The sequence below is a fragment of the Rhamphochromis longiceps genome, linkage group LG22, assembly GCF_057381845.1.
Source record: "Rhamphochromis longiceps isolate RC_006_pf linkage group LG22, R_longiceps_female_GT1.1, whole genome shotgun sequence".
In the NCBI taxonomy this organism is placed as follows: domain Eukaryota; kingdom Metazoa; phylum Chordata; class Actinopteri; order Cichliformes; family Cichlidae; genus Rhamphochromis; species Rhamphochromis longiceps.
The window spans coordinates 33,424,564-33,440,309 of record NC_140577.1 but is presented as its reverse complement, the minus strand read 5'-3'; positions in this window follow the sequence as shown (position 1 = coordinate 33,440,309).

The following is a 15,746-nucleotide window of genomic DNA, read 5'->3' as shown; positions in this document are numbered from 1 at the left end:
AAAAATGTTGCCCCCCCGCACGCGCACGCACAAGCACATCCTCCAACCACACACACACATATTTTGCTTCATTGCGGTTTATTTCACACCTCAAACATTTAGTAAACAATTAAGCAAATACAAGTAAACTGCAATAAATTACAGGTAGTAATAAAATAAACTACTAACTCTGTTACGCTATATCCGCACCTACACGGGTATTTTTGAAAATGCAGCTGTTTCTATGCATTTGGACCTTTCGTCCACGTAAACAGCGTTTCAAATCACCGAAAACTGAGATTTTTTAAAAACGCCGTTTTTTGCGTTTACGTGTGGACGAGGAATACAGAGTTTGTCACACAATGTCAAAGGTATGTTCCTTTTTTCACGTCACGCTGTGGCCACGTTATTGTTTACATGAGATGAATTGCAGAATGGCAGATAGAGACAAAATACTGTTAATCTGACTATCTTCAGTTTTTAAACACTTAAATATAAACACACAGTTACTGTCCCTCCATTTACAAAGGCAGAGGTGTCACGGTGTGATTATTTTACATGTAGTTGTTTTTTTCCTGTGGAATAATATTCAACATTGCTATGAATACATTTGTCAAAAAATGCCTCTCTGTGCAAAATGGGTTTAAAAACATAAACAGCTGTGGGATCCTGTTTGTCTGTGATTTGAACCGGGGGACAAATCGTGGCAGGATCAGCCTGATGTTATTTGTATCCCACTGTAACTTTACTGTATAAAGAGCTAACATCTCCAACATGTCAGGAGTCGTTAGTCATTACAACAAGTATTTGTGAACTAAAAATCAAGGATGTGGGATCCTGTTTGTCCGTGATTTAAACAGCCAGCAGCCCAGCGCTGCTCCCGACGCAGGGAAAACCAATCCTGCAGGGAGACCTACCTCGGCACTTGTTGTGCAGGTGAAGCCAGAGGGAAGATTTGCTTCACCATATTTTCTAGTCTTTGGCTTAGAATGAAGTTGGTTTGGAAACATATTCAGCTATGCTTCATCTCCTGCTTTGCGTTTGTGTGGGTGCCCCGTGCTAGCAGTGTCCAGGTGGTCCCCCCCCGCAATGGCTCTGCGCCCCCCCCTAGGGGGCGGGCCCCACATTTTGGGAAGCTCTGCACTAGGTAATAGATACATGTTCTGATGAGTTTTGGCAAACAACCATTTGACTAACATGTGTGTCTCACCTGCTCTTCTTCATCTCTGTTCTGTCCTCATTCTCCTCTCTCTCTCTCTGCTCCTCTCTCTCCCTCTTTGTTCTGACAATCAAGCCAAACACCAACATCATCAAATATACAGTTGAAACCAGATATTTATGTACTCTTCAGATAAAAACAAAAACACTTTTTTAATTGTAACATCAAATCAGACTAAATGTTTATCTTTTTAGATTGATAAATATAAAAACATATTTGTTAACTTTAAGAGTAAAGAGAGAAACTATCTGTATTTCTTAATTGCAAATGGCACCAAATTGTATTCAAACTGAGCCACACTTATGGAGCTCCACAGTTCTTTTCCAGGTGTTTTGGTTGATATCTCTTGATGTTCCCATGTCACAGAAACAGGCTCTGTGTTTTGCCTTATATGCATCCACAGCTGTGCCACCAATTTACTCACATGGACTCTACTAACCTATCAGAAGCTTCTTCAGCTCAGAATGGAATCGTCTGGAGTTTTCTTATTAATTAACAATAAACTTAGTGTATATGTACTCCTACATTTGATGAAAGAGATAAAAAAAATTGACAGCTCTGTCTCTCTTTATTCTGACATTTAACTAATTCAAAAGATATTTCAATATTTATTTATCCAAAACAAAACAAGTTTACTCTAAACTGATGTTTAACAGTGTTTTTTTTTCCATAAAGTGTAAATATCTGGTTTAAACTGTGAATATACTGCTGTGTGTTGAAATTCCTCTTGTTTTGCATAGGAATATACTGAACAACATACAAAGCATAATATATAAAAAACCTTCTACCTGAGTTTTTTCTTTGTAAGAAGCCCATTACGTCCATTGTTGTGGTCATCAGTACATAACTGAAACTGGTTTAGAGAGCTTTATTTAGCCGTGGAGGGAAACAACTGAAAATATGAAATAAACACACATGTAAGCTGAGACTCTCTAAAGAAACAGCAGTGTTGTTGTTCGGCTTTTCATTTCGCCATTTGTTGATTCACTCGAAGAGCAAGTAACGTAATATGGGTCAAGTGATCAGTTTGATATCAATCTTTTGTGATACACCATATTTACATTATTTGTACAGTACGAATGATTTGCTTTGGTACCTGCTCAAACTTAAGCTCTCCTCTGTCTGCCTGGCTGCGCTTCTCCTACAGCAAACTCGCAGGCAGCAGCTTCCCCCCCGCCTCACTCACACGTGTAAGTGCTGTGTTCAGTCGCCTATAGTGCCTGACCTCGGATCATACCGAAAATTAGGGGGAATTTACAACTGTGCGGTTTGTGCTTCGAATAATGTGTGTAGTTTTTGTTTTATACAGTTGTCAGTCAGGCATCTAACTATGAAACAAATTACACTCCAAAAGTTAAAAATTACCCGGGCTTAAGGCCAGTAAGTCACCCCCCCGCTCCGCCGATGGTTGACTCCAAATCTCCCGACCACTATGTTGATCTGAGAAAGCAAGACCGAGACAGCGAGACCAAGACAAGAGCAAGACCACGTAAGAGTGGCCTCGAGACAACACCGGTCTCGAGACATCCAACTCTAGTACAGCGGACCCTCACTATAACGCGTTTCACCTTTTGCGGCCTCACTGTTTCACCGATTTTTTTTTTTTACAGTGTCCTGATTGGCTGTAGACCATTGTCAACCAATCTTGTGCTGTGTCTCCTGTATAGTACAGAATGCTTGTCAAATTTACATAAATCTTTGATGCTAGCAGTGTGAGTCTGAAGTGCATGTTTGTAAGTTTTCTCCCCAACAAACACAACACATGTCGATGAAACGTTTTGCACCGCCAAAGGGTGCCTTTGGTTTCATTCTATAATACTGGACTTATTTCTCTACGAAGGTTTGAACTTTGAGAGTATTTAAACAAGGGAGAAAAGTGTGAAAATGTTCCTGCCTGTCTGAGAAAAGTGTGTAGTGAGGGGTTTTACAGCCTTAAAACATCTATAATAATTGTAAAAAATAAAGTTGGCTACTTCGCAGATTTCACTTATCGCAGGTTATTTTTGGAACATAACTCCCACGATAAACGAAGGACCTCTGTAGTTTACATTTGGAAGTACAGACATTTTGAGCAATGCCTGTAAGCAATAGTGGTAGGGCCCAACCAGTGTTTAAGGACATTATTTAATGTTTTAAGTAATGGTGTGAATGTCAGATAAACCAACTCAAACAGCCTGGGGGAAAGATGTAAATTGTCATGACCATTAAACAATTGACATTGATCAATGGTCACTGATCAGTGGTTGCTGATCAATGGTCATGACAGTTTGCATATTAATGATCAGAAAACTTGTTTGTCAGTGGTGCTCGTTTAGTCATCGTGCAAATGTACTGTGTAATTGGGAAAACCTGTATTGAGCTAAGACTGAAGAAGTCACTTGGATGAGTCGATGAGTAGTGGCAGGGCAAGTGTGGGGTTTGAAGGGATTTTTGTCTGGGCTGTGGAACATTGGACCAGGTCTGGATTCAAGAATCAAAGATTTATTTCTGACATGTAAAATGGCGATTTCACTAATTTTCAAATCTATTTTCTTACTGCATTTCTCTTTCCTGTTAGCGCATGGATTAGCTATCGTATAAGTAAGTGTATTTGCTTTGGGATTAACCACAGGATTAGCTCTTGGATGAGATAACTGATTAACTATTAGATTAGTATTTCCGTGACTCTTCTGGTCCTTCAAAAAGCAATGCAAACTAGCCACAGAGATGTCAGAAACTCTCTGATTGATAATTTTATACTACTAAGAAGTGTGTGCTTGTACAAGGAGCATTCAGCCTTGGTGTTACACTCTGCCCAACACTGATAGCTGAAGAATAAAAAGGAATTCAAGCTGAACTTCTGAGTGTGTGCCTCTGGATTCAACCTGACCGCCATGTTGGCTAAAATTGCTAACGCTAGCATCACTACATGTAGTCACCCACTCTTTAAAGATCATTTTCTCAAATATAACTCAGGAAATGAGTAAAAGTACACACGTGAGGAAGTTACAAACATCCTTCTTAATAACTTTACATGACTCCTTTGGAGTGATTTGAATTGTGGGTTAAAGGAGAAAGAGATTAAGAGGTAAAAGCAGAGGACGCAGTAAGTGAAGGTGTGTCTCCTGTTTGAAATGGTAAAATGGCCTGTATTTGTATAGCGCTTTACTTAGTCCCTAAGGACCCCAAAGCGCTTAACACTACATTCAGTCATCCACCCATTCACACATGGCAGCTGCATTGTAGCCATAGCTACCCTGGGGCGCACTGACCGATGCCACCGGGCCCTCTGACCACCACCAGTAGGCAGGTGAAGTGTCTTGCCTAAGGACACAACGACCAAGACTGTCGGAGCCGGGGCTCGAGCCAGCAACCTTCCGATTACAAGACGAACTGCCAACACTTTAGCCACGATCGCCCCTCGTTTGAAGTCCAGGTGGCAGGTTTTTCTGTGTGCATGCTAGATGCCAAAATGCTCACTCAAAGGGATGTGAAAGCTGTAACATCCTCCATTACTATAGTACAGAACAGATGTGGGTGTGTCCTCATTTCCCAGAGAAGTTCAAGTTCTTGTCAACAAACACACACAATAATGTAAATGGATACATCGCCTAAACATCATCCGGGATTAAATAACCTAAATTTTTGTACTCTGTGATAATCATTTCTACATAATTTACTATATACATCTGTTTCGTTTCCCTAAAAATGTCCAGGGGATGAGGGAAGGTAACAAAAAGTGTCCGGGTCGAAAGGAGACAGGGAGGCAAAATGGTTAAATTAAAGAGTTTTATTAATGCTTATATTAGTAACTGAACCAAAAGAACTGATCTACAGAATTTAAGGCCTTATAGGCCTATGGAGCATACAGAAAAACATTTCACTAGTTGTTGGGTCTGCGCTTCCACAGGCCCCGCTGGTTTAGAAACTTATTCCCGTTAACGACAAGGAAGCAAGACAATCAGCGATCGATCGATTTTACTTGCACAAGGATCTCAGAGCAGCCCTTCTGCCCTTGGTCAGACCACTTCGACCCCGGCCTCCACTTGCTGCCTTTTATTGAAAACAGTTACAGTACACACAAGCACCACCCATTGTAAAACCCTCCTATGGTTATAAAAGATAAGGTACCATGTGTGTATGTGTAAGCACGTGTGTGCATGTGTGTGTATGCCTGTGCGAGAATGTGTGTGTGTGTGTGTGTGTGTGTGTGTGTGTGTGTGTGTGTGTGTGTGTGTGTTTGGGGGTGCGTTTGTGTGTGTGTGTGTGTGTGTGTGTGTTTGGGGGTGCGTTTGTGTGACCTCCTGCTCACCAAAAGGGTCATAAAGGCGGGAAGTTTACTAAACAAGAAAACAACTCTCACATAGGATGTGCCCCTATAAAACACTACAGCCTCCCCCACCAACAGGCTGGGGAGGGTAATAGAAACAAAATAATATCTTTGATCCTATAGTTTGAACTAAGACTTACAAATTTAAGTAACACAATGACAACATTTAACAATTTGACTCCAACACTAGTTACTTCTATTTCTGTAAGTCGTTTGAAATTCAGGTTTTTTAAAATCTGGGATTTGAAAATGGTTTTTGAAGTTTTTATTATGAATTTAAATCTTTTTTGTGATTTCCATTTTTGATTTGAAATATTTATTAATAGATAACAATTACATTTGAATTAGTGATATAATTTTAAATTATATTATTAAATAATGACCATAGTCCTGTTTAAATAAATAAAAGAATTACATGATCTGTAAATGAATTTACAAATGCATGTTTTATTGCACAATTCATTACTGGAGCACAATATGCATTATTTTGATGCATGTGACTCTGTATTAATATTTAACACACACACACACACACACACACACACACACACACACACACACACACACACACACACAAAAAAAACAGTCCACTGTGACAAAAATGTATATGTTTATATAATCTTTAAATATCTACTATATTACCAAAATTATTTACTGTTAGCTAAAAATGAGAAGTGTTGGATGCATTTTTTTCAAACTCTTCCTTTAAGAAAAGAATCAATAGAATATCATGAGAATACCTCACTACAGATGAAACTGATATCAAAAGTAAAAATAACTCTGCAGAAAAATCTTCCACATCATTGCTGAATGGAAAATTACTGCTGCATATGTTTAAGATTGAGCTCATTTCAAATATTTTCATTGATTTGTAGTGGCAGTCCTGTGAGGACCAGGTGTCCTCCATCAACACTGGCCTACATCTAGAAGTATATTAAAATATACTTGATGAAACTCAAGGCCAATATTTTCTAATTCCATGTTCTGTACTTCACACATGATGATGAAGGTGATTAAAATTAATAAGTCAAAATTAATTTCTAACTGCTTTTAATTTTATGTTCAATTCAATTCAATTTTATTTATATAGCGCCAAATCACAACAAAAGTCGCCTCAAGGCGCTTCATAGATACAGAGAAAAACCCAACAATCATATGACCCCCTATGAGCAAGCACTTTGGCGACAGTGGGAAGGAAAAACTCCCTTTTAACAGGAAGAAACCTCCGGCAGAACCAGGCTCAGGGAGGGGCGGCCATCTGCTGCGACCGGTTGGGGTGAGAGAAGGAAGACAGGATAAAGACATGCTGTGGAAGAGAGACAGAGGTTAATAACAGATATGATTCAATGCAGAGAGGTCTATTAATACATAGTGAGTGAGAAAGGTGACTGGAAAGGAAAAACTCAATGCATCATGGGAATCCCCCGGCAGCCTACATCTATTGCAGCATAACAAAGGGAGGATTCAGGGTCACCTGGTCCAGCCCTAACTATATGCTTTAGAAAAAAGGAAAGTTTTAAGCCTAATCTTAAAAGTAGAGATAGTGTCTGTCTCCCGAATCCAAACTGGAAGCTGGTTCCACAGAAGAGGGGCCTGAAAACTGAAGGCTCTCCCTCCCATTCTACTTTTAAATACTCTAGGAACAACAAGTAGGCCTGCAGAGCGAGAGCGGAGCGCTCTAATAGGGTGATATGGTACTACAAGGTCATTAAGATAAGATGGGGCCTGATTATTTAAGACCTTGTATGTGAGGAGCAGGATTTTGAATTCAATTCTGGATTTAACAGGAAGCCAATGAAGGGAAGCCAAAACAGGAGAAATATGCTCTCTCTTTCTAGTCCCTGTCAGGACTCTTGCTGCAGCATTTTGGATTAGCTGAAGGCTTTTCAGTGAGTTTTTTGGACATCCTGATAATAATGAATTACAGTAGTCCAGCCTGGAAGTAATAAATGCATGAACTAGTTTTTCAGCGTCACTCTGAGACAGGATATTTCTAATTTTAGAGATGTTGCGCAAATGGAAGAAAGCAGTCTTACATATTTGTTTAATATGTGCGTTGAAGGACATGTCCTGGTCAAAAATGACTCCAAGGTTCCTCACCGCGTTACTGGAGGCCAAGGTAATGCCATCCAGAGTAAGAATCTGATTAGATACCATATTTCTAAGATTTTCAGGGCCGAGTACAATAACCTCAGTTTTATCTGAATTAAGAAGCAGAAAGTTAGCGGCCATCCAGGTCTTTATGTCTTTAAGACATTCCTGCAGTTTAACTAATTGGTGTGTGTTATCTGGCTTCATGGACAGATAGAGCTGGGTGTCATCTGCATAGCAGTGAAAATGTATGCTATGTTTTCTAATGATGCTGCCTAAGGGAAGCATGTATAATGTAAACAGAATTGGTCCTAGCACTGAACCCTGTGGAACTCCATAATTAACCTCAGTGTGTGAAGAGGACTCTCCATTTACATGCACAAATTGGAGTCTATTAGATAGATATGATACAAACCACTGCAGCGCAGTACTTGTAATACCTACAGCATGTTCTAATCGCTCTAATAGGATATTATGATCAACAGTATCGAACGCTGCACTGAGGTCTAGCAGGACAAGCACAGAGATGAGTCCACTGTCAGAGGCCATAAGAAGATCATTTGTAACCTTCACTAAAGCTGTTTCTGTGCTGTGATGAGCTCTGAAACCTGACTGAAACTCTTCAAATAAACCATTCCTCTGCAGATGATCTGTTAGCTGTTTGACAACTACTCTTTCAAGGATTTTTGATATGAAAGGAAGGTTGGAGATTGGCCTATAATTAGCTAAGACTGCTGGGTCTAGAGATGGCTTTTTGAGTAAAGGTTTAACTACAGCCAGCTTGAAGGCCTGTGGTACATAGCCGATTATTAGAGATAGGTTGATCATATTTAAGATCGAAGAATTAATTAATGGCAGGACTTCTTTGAGCAGTTTTGTAGGAATGGGGTCTAAAAGACACGTTGATGGTTTGGAGGAAGTAATTATTGAAGTTAACTCAGAAAGATCAATTGGAGAAAAAGAGTCTAACTTAATATCAATGGTACTAAGAGTAGCTGTAGATAATATTACATCTGTGGGATGATTATTGGTATTTTATTAATAGATTAAAAGGGGTCTTTAACAAAGAGTTCACAAAATGTCATTACTAAGTTAAATGAATGATAAAATTATTTTCATTACAATTCATTGCTTGGATTCATGCATAGAAAGCCCTCAGCTTGACCGCACTATCAATTGCCATCCCCAACAAGCTAGCTCCTCTTTGCAGGTTGTGTGGCTTTACTGCTTTGGTACACTGTAAAGACGTAAATGCTCATCAATTGAGTTTTGTCATGACAGCTCTTCTAGTCCAAAGAAACATAATATGGACATATTAAGAAAGTTGAACACTTTTTCAGATTTTCATTGGACATGTAGTTGTAAAGCAGTTTGGTTGACAGTTCTTGACCTTATCCCAGTTGTGAAAGGTGGTACATCTTTTTCCACTCAGTGGTAACCGCCACTGTGCTGCTGAATAACTGAAAGCTTTCAAATATAATTAAGGCCACACAACAGTGTGTAATGAGTTTAGTTTTTTTCTTGTGAATATCTTCAGTTTTTTACTGTCATACATGGAAATGCAAAATATGCAAATTTTGGTAGTGTGGGATGCGTTTGAAATTTTACAGCTCATATTACCTTTCAACGTCTGCTTCTTATCTACGTTTTTTTAAGGAAGAAAGAGGACAGCCCCTCTGTTTTTATATATGTTTTTATTCTTTATGGAATAAGAGAAGCTTCCACTGAAATGAGACGAGCTAGACAAGGATCCCCCTCCTTTTCTTTTAATAAATCACTATGAATAAAACTGAGCTGCAATTATAAGTATGTTCTGTTCTCAGAAGCTCATTAATCCCATTCACCTGCTTCTCAATGTTGAGCTATTTTTAGATAAGTCACACCCCAACCTAGACACGTCTAGATATAATGAAGGGATAGATTGGATTTAGTTTGTTTATTATTCTGTTACATGTAACTTTTACAGGGAAGATTTCTTTTTCACACTTGGTTACCAATACGCTTGTGCAATGTGTGATTTTGTGAACATTTACAAAAAGTCATTGAAACCAGAAAATTTTCTGTACATTTCTCAGATCTGTGCATCAATATAATTCTGTCTCAGAGATCTGCAGATAAGTCATTGTACATTTGTATGACATGCACTGTCAACTATGGGACCAAATCATATCCAGTCAGCTGAATTTACCACATGTGGACTCCAATCAAATTGTAGAAAAAGATGACAGGTGATCAGTGAAAACAGGCTGCACCAGAGCTCAATTTTATGGCAAAGTCTTTGAAAACTCGTCTATGTATTTTTTGTTTTTATGTTTAATAAATTTACAAGAATTTCCAGCAAACCTTTTTCACTCTGCCAGCATGGGGTATTGTGTGCAGAATCACAAAATATGGATGATGTGAACACTTTCTGGATGCATATCTATATCAAATAGCATCATTATAGTTTTCTTGATGTTAAGTGCTACAACTAAGGTGTCAGTGATCTGTTTTGGTAGCCCAATAAAGGCTCCTATAGTTTCCTACACAAAAATATTGTGTAAAAAAACACTGCCTTATATCCCTAAGAGTAAGAAGAACGCAGAGCAATAGGTGGTGGGTACAGTGGTTTGAATTACATCTGTTCTATCAATGCATCTGCAGCTACAAGACTCTCTTCCACCACTCTGATCCTCACACAAGTAGGCGACTGCTGACACAGTGGGATTAAAAGTGTAATGGAGAATTTTTCACCTTCAGTAACTACCAATTTCAATAACACAATATTGCCAGTGTAACCTTGAAGCGTGCTATTCCTGCATAGTCAACATGTCAAACTTATATTCAATGAACAAATCCCTGAACGCTGTCATGTTATAAAGACCACATAACCTTGAGTCTTGCTTTGGAAATTTTTAAAGAAAAAAACGTTGTGTCAGAAACAAACTATTCAGTCAAAGGTACTTCTAAGTTGTTTTCAAAGTAAAAATATATTAAATTCCGCTGAGATTACATGTAGAAATAAGCTTTAATAAAACAAGATGGAAAATCAAAGACACAAAACGATGAAACTCAAGGCCAAACATTTATTTACTGAAAATATTTTTTTTTATTGAAAGAAATGTTGATGACTTTATCACAAAAACAGTCACCTTAAGGGACTTCATATTTTAAGGTAAAGAGCTTTGCAGTATGGATCTTGTAGAAAATATGGATGTTCTGCTTAGAGCCATGATTAGTGCCTCTGGGCTGTTTTTCAGTCCAGTTCTGTCCAGCCACTGGGGGGGATTTCTCAATATCACCTACTGATATTGTATTCTCCTAGCTCAGGGGTGGGCAATCTCAGTCCACGAGGGCCGGTGTCCCTGCAGGTTGTAGATCTCACCTTGGGTCAACACACCTGAATCACACGATTAGTTCGTTACCAGGCCTCTGGAGAACTTCAGGACATGTTGAGGAGCTAATTTAGCCATTTAAATCAGCTGTGTTGGTTCGAGGACACATCTACAACCTGCAGGGACACCGGCCCTCGTGGACTGAGATTGCCCCCCCTGTCCTAGCTTTTATCTAAATGCCTGCCTCACACAAATATCATTATTGCCTCACATAACTGTACAAGACCCTGTGGTGATGTGTGGGTGTTCATGTGCCAATGGGGTTTTGCCAGTAGGGGGCGCTGTATTTGAGAGGGCTCATGAATGCCTCTATAAAAGAAGACTGACTTGTGAATGAGATATAAAATGTTTGGAGCAGACGCTCGCAAAACACAAGTGGATACTGTGTAATTATTCAAATCTATACGAAGACAACACATGGTACCAGGAGTAAAAGTGGGAGAGCGGAAGCAATAGCAGCTCAAAGTTCTGTTTGAGATGGAAAGTTTGAAGCCTCCGGAAGGACTGAAACTGGTGGGGAATGTGGACAGCAACTGGCGGTGTTTTAAGCAGCAGTTTGAGCTGTACATGGCTGCCATGGGACTGGACTCTAAACCCGATGCCAGGAAAATTGCATTGCTGCTCACGGTAGCTGGTCCTCAAGCCATTGAAGTCTTCAACACGTTTGAGTTTGAGGAAGTTGGTGACAGGAATAAGTATGACAGAGTGATTGAAAAGTTTGATGCACACTGTTCACCACAGAAGAACACAGTATATGAAAGGTATGTTTTCCAATCTCGGATGCAGCAACCAGAAGAGACTTTTGATTGCTTTGTGACTGATTTGAAGCTGAAGGCACAGTCATGTGATTTTGGAGAGCTGAAAGATTCTATGGTTCGTGATCAAATTGTGTATGGGATCCATGATAAACGGACTAGAGAACGGCTGCTCAGAGATTCCAAGTTGACTCTGGATGAAGCAGAAAGACTGTGTCATGCAAGTGAGTTAGCCCTGCAGCATGCAAAGACATTTAATGAGACGAGCGTCGCTGCAGTACATGATGGTGCAAGAATAGCTGTGGTTAAAAAAAAATGGGGAAGTATATGTCGCAGAAGCCCAGCAAAGAGGATACAGTGTACTCCTGTAAGCGATGTGGTAGCAGACATGAACCTAGACAGTGTCCAGCTTATGGCAAAAGATGTTTGAAATGCGATGGAAAAAATCATTTTGCCAAACAATGTCTGTCGGAAGCCAAACCCAAATCAGTGCATGTAGTTGAAGAGACTGACTTAAGCGAGACTTTCTTTGCGGGCATAGTGTCACTTGAGGATGTAAAAAGTGAGCATAACGAAGCAGAGGACAGTGAGCGATGCTCAGATTATGAAGACACGTGGATTGTTTCACTCCCAATACAAGGAGCTTTGGTGGCACTAAGGATTGATACAGGTGCGCAGGCGAACCTAATCAGCATGACAGAGATCCATGCCATGAAACCAAAGCCCAAAATAATAAAGAAAAGAGTACCTCTAAAAGACTACAATGGAAAGTACAGTGGGGCAAAAAAGTATTTAGTCAGCCACCGATTGTGCAAGTTCCCCCACTTAAAATGATGACAGAGGTCAGTAATTTGCACCAGAGGTACACTTCAACTGTGAGAGACAGAATGTGAAAAAAAAATCCATGAATTCACATGGTAGGATTTGTAAAGAATTTATTCGTAAATTAGGGTGGAAAATAAGTATTTGGTCACCTCAAACAAGGAAAATCTCTGGCTCTCACAGACCTGTAACGTCTTCTGTAAGAAGCTTTTCTGTCCCCCACTCGTTACCTGTATGAATGGCACCTGTTTGAACTCATCATCTGTATAAAAGACACCTGTCCACAGCCTCAAACAGTCAGACTCCAAACTCCGCCATGGCCAAGACCAAAGAGCTTTCGAAGGACACCAGGAAAAGTATTGTAGACCTGCACCAGACTGGGAAGAGTGAATCTACAATAGGCAAGCAGCTTGGTGTGAAAAAATCAACTGTGGGAGCAATCATCAGAAAATGGAAGACATACAAGACCACTGATAATCTCCCTCGATCTGGGGCTCCACGCAAGATCTCATCCCGTGGGGTCAAAATGATCATGAGAACGGTGAGCAAAGATCCCAGAACCACACGGGGGGACCTGGTGAATGACCTGCAGAGAGCTGGGACCAAAGTAACAAAGGTCACCATCAGTAACACACTACAACGGCAGGGAATCAAATCCCGCAGTGCCAGACGTGTTCCGCTGCTGAAGCCAGTGCATGTCCAGGCCCGTCTGAAGTTTGCCAGAGAGCACATGGATGATACAGCAGAGGATTGGGAGAATGTCATGTGGTCAGATGAAACCAAAGTAGAACTTTTTGGTATAAACTCAACTCGTCGTGTTTGGAGGAAGAAGAATACTGAGTTGCATCCCAAGAACACCATACCTACTGTGAAGCATGGGGGTGGAAACATCATGCTATGGGGCTGTTTTTCTGCCAAGGGGACAGGACGACTGATCCGTGTTAAGGACAGAATGAATGGGGCCATGTATCGTGAGATTTTGAGCCAAAACCTCCTTCCATCAGTGAGAACTTTGAAGATGAAACGAGGCTGGGTCTTCCAACATGACAATGATCCAAAACACACCGCCCGGGCAACAAAGGAGTGGCTCCGTAAGAAGCATTTGAAAGTCCTGGAGTGGCCTAGCCAGTCTCCAGACCTCAACCCCATAGAAAATCTGTGGCGGGAGTTGAAAGTCCGTGTTGCTCGGCGACAGCCCCAAAACATCACTGCTCTCGAGAAGATCTGCATGGAGGAATGGGCCAAAATACCAGCTACTGTGTGTGCAAACCTGGTAAAGACCTATAGTAAACGTTTGACCTCTGTTATTGCCAACAAAGGTTATGTTACAAAGTATTGAGTTGTATTTTTGTTATTGACCAAATACTTGTTTTCCGCCCTGATTTACAAAGAAATTCTTTACAAATCCTACCATGTGGATTCATGGATTTTTTTTTTCACATTCTGTCTCTCACAGTTGAAGTGTACCTCTGGTGCAAATTACTGACCTCTGTCATCATTTTAGGTGGGGGAACTTGCACAATCGGTGGCTGACTAAATACTTTTTTGCCCCACTGTATATTGAGAGCAGTGGTCAATGCAGGCTTAAAGTGACAATAAAACATAAAGATTATGATGTATTGTTTAATGTTGTTCCAGAAGGTCATGAATCACTGCTGGGTGGCGTGACATCCAAAAGATTGAACCTAGTAGAAAGAGTGTATCACATCAGCTGTCCAGAAACAGAAAGTGGACAGCGAGGAGCAGTTGACTCCATTGTACAGCATTATGAGGATATCTTCAAAGGTTTGGGATGTCTACCATGTAATTACAGTATCCAGCTGAAAGAGGATGCAAAGCCAGTGATCCATGCACCACGTAGAGTCCCCGCTCCACTGAAGGACCGTTTGAAGAAAGAACTTAACAGGATGTTACAGTTGCAGGTCATTACAAAAGTGGAAGAACCGACTGCGTGGGTAAACTCAATGGTGTGTGTGGATAAAAGGAATAAAAACAATGATTTGAGAATATGCATGGACCCTGGCGATTTAAATCAAGCCATAAAACGTGAGCACTACCAGATACCAAAGCATGAAGAGGTTGCAAGTGAAATGGCGGGCGCCAAATACTTCTCAAAGCTAGATGCAGCACAGGGTTTTTGGCAAATAAAGCTGGATGAGAAAAGTTCAAAATACTGTACTTTCAATACACCTTTTGGCAGGTATAGATTCCTCAGAATGCCATTTGGCATAATCTCAGCATCTGAGATTTTTCATCGTGCCATGGACAACATGTTAGAGGGTTTACAAGGTGTTCGCTGTTATGTTGATGATGTGGTTATATGGGGCTCCACCCTACAAGAACATAATGAAAGACTGGTGAAGGTGCTGCAGCGGATGAGAGAGAATGGATTAAAGCTAAATCGTGACAAGTGTCATTTTGGTGTGAAGGAAATAACATTTCTGGGAGACAAATTCTCTGCTGGAGGTATTGAGCCAGATGAAAGAAAAGTAAAAGCCATTGCAACAATGCCACGCCCGACAGATAAGAGAGGTGTGCTCAGAGTGATGGGAATGATAAACTTTGTAGGAAAATTCATACCTAACTTGTCAGTGAGAACATCAGCACTAAGGGAGTTACTTCGTGATTCCATAGAATTTAAATGGTCAGCGAGGCATGAACAAGAATGGAATGATTTAAAAACCACACTGACAACGCGCCCAGTGCTTGCATATTATGATCCAACTAAGAGTCTGAAAATCTCAACAGATGCCTCAAAGGATGGGCTTGGAGCTGTTTTACTTCAGGCTGAAGAAGGGAGTTGGAAACCAGTTGCTTATGCTTCTAGATCCATGACTAAGTCTGAAACCAGATATGCTCAGATTGAGAAAGAATGTCTCGGACTGGCATATGGACTTGATATTTTTCACTGTTATGTTTATGGTCTTCCTACCTTTACAGTTGAGACAGATCATCGTCCTTTGGTGTCAATCATTAAGAAACATCTGAACGAGATAAGATAAGATAGAACTTTATTAATCCCTCGGGTGGGTTCCTCTGGGAAATTCGATTTCCAAAAAAAGCACAGAAACAACCGAAGTTACAGTTACAGAATTGTTATATATATATATATACACACACACACACACACACACACACACACACACACACACACACACACACACACACACACACACACACACACACACACACACACA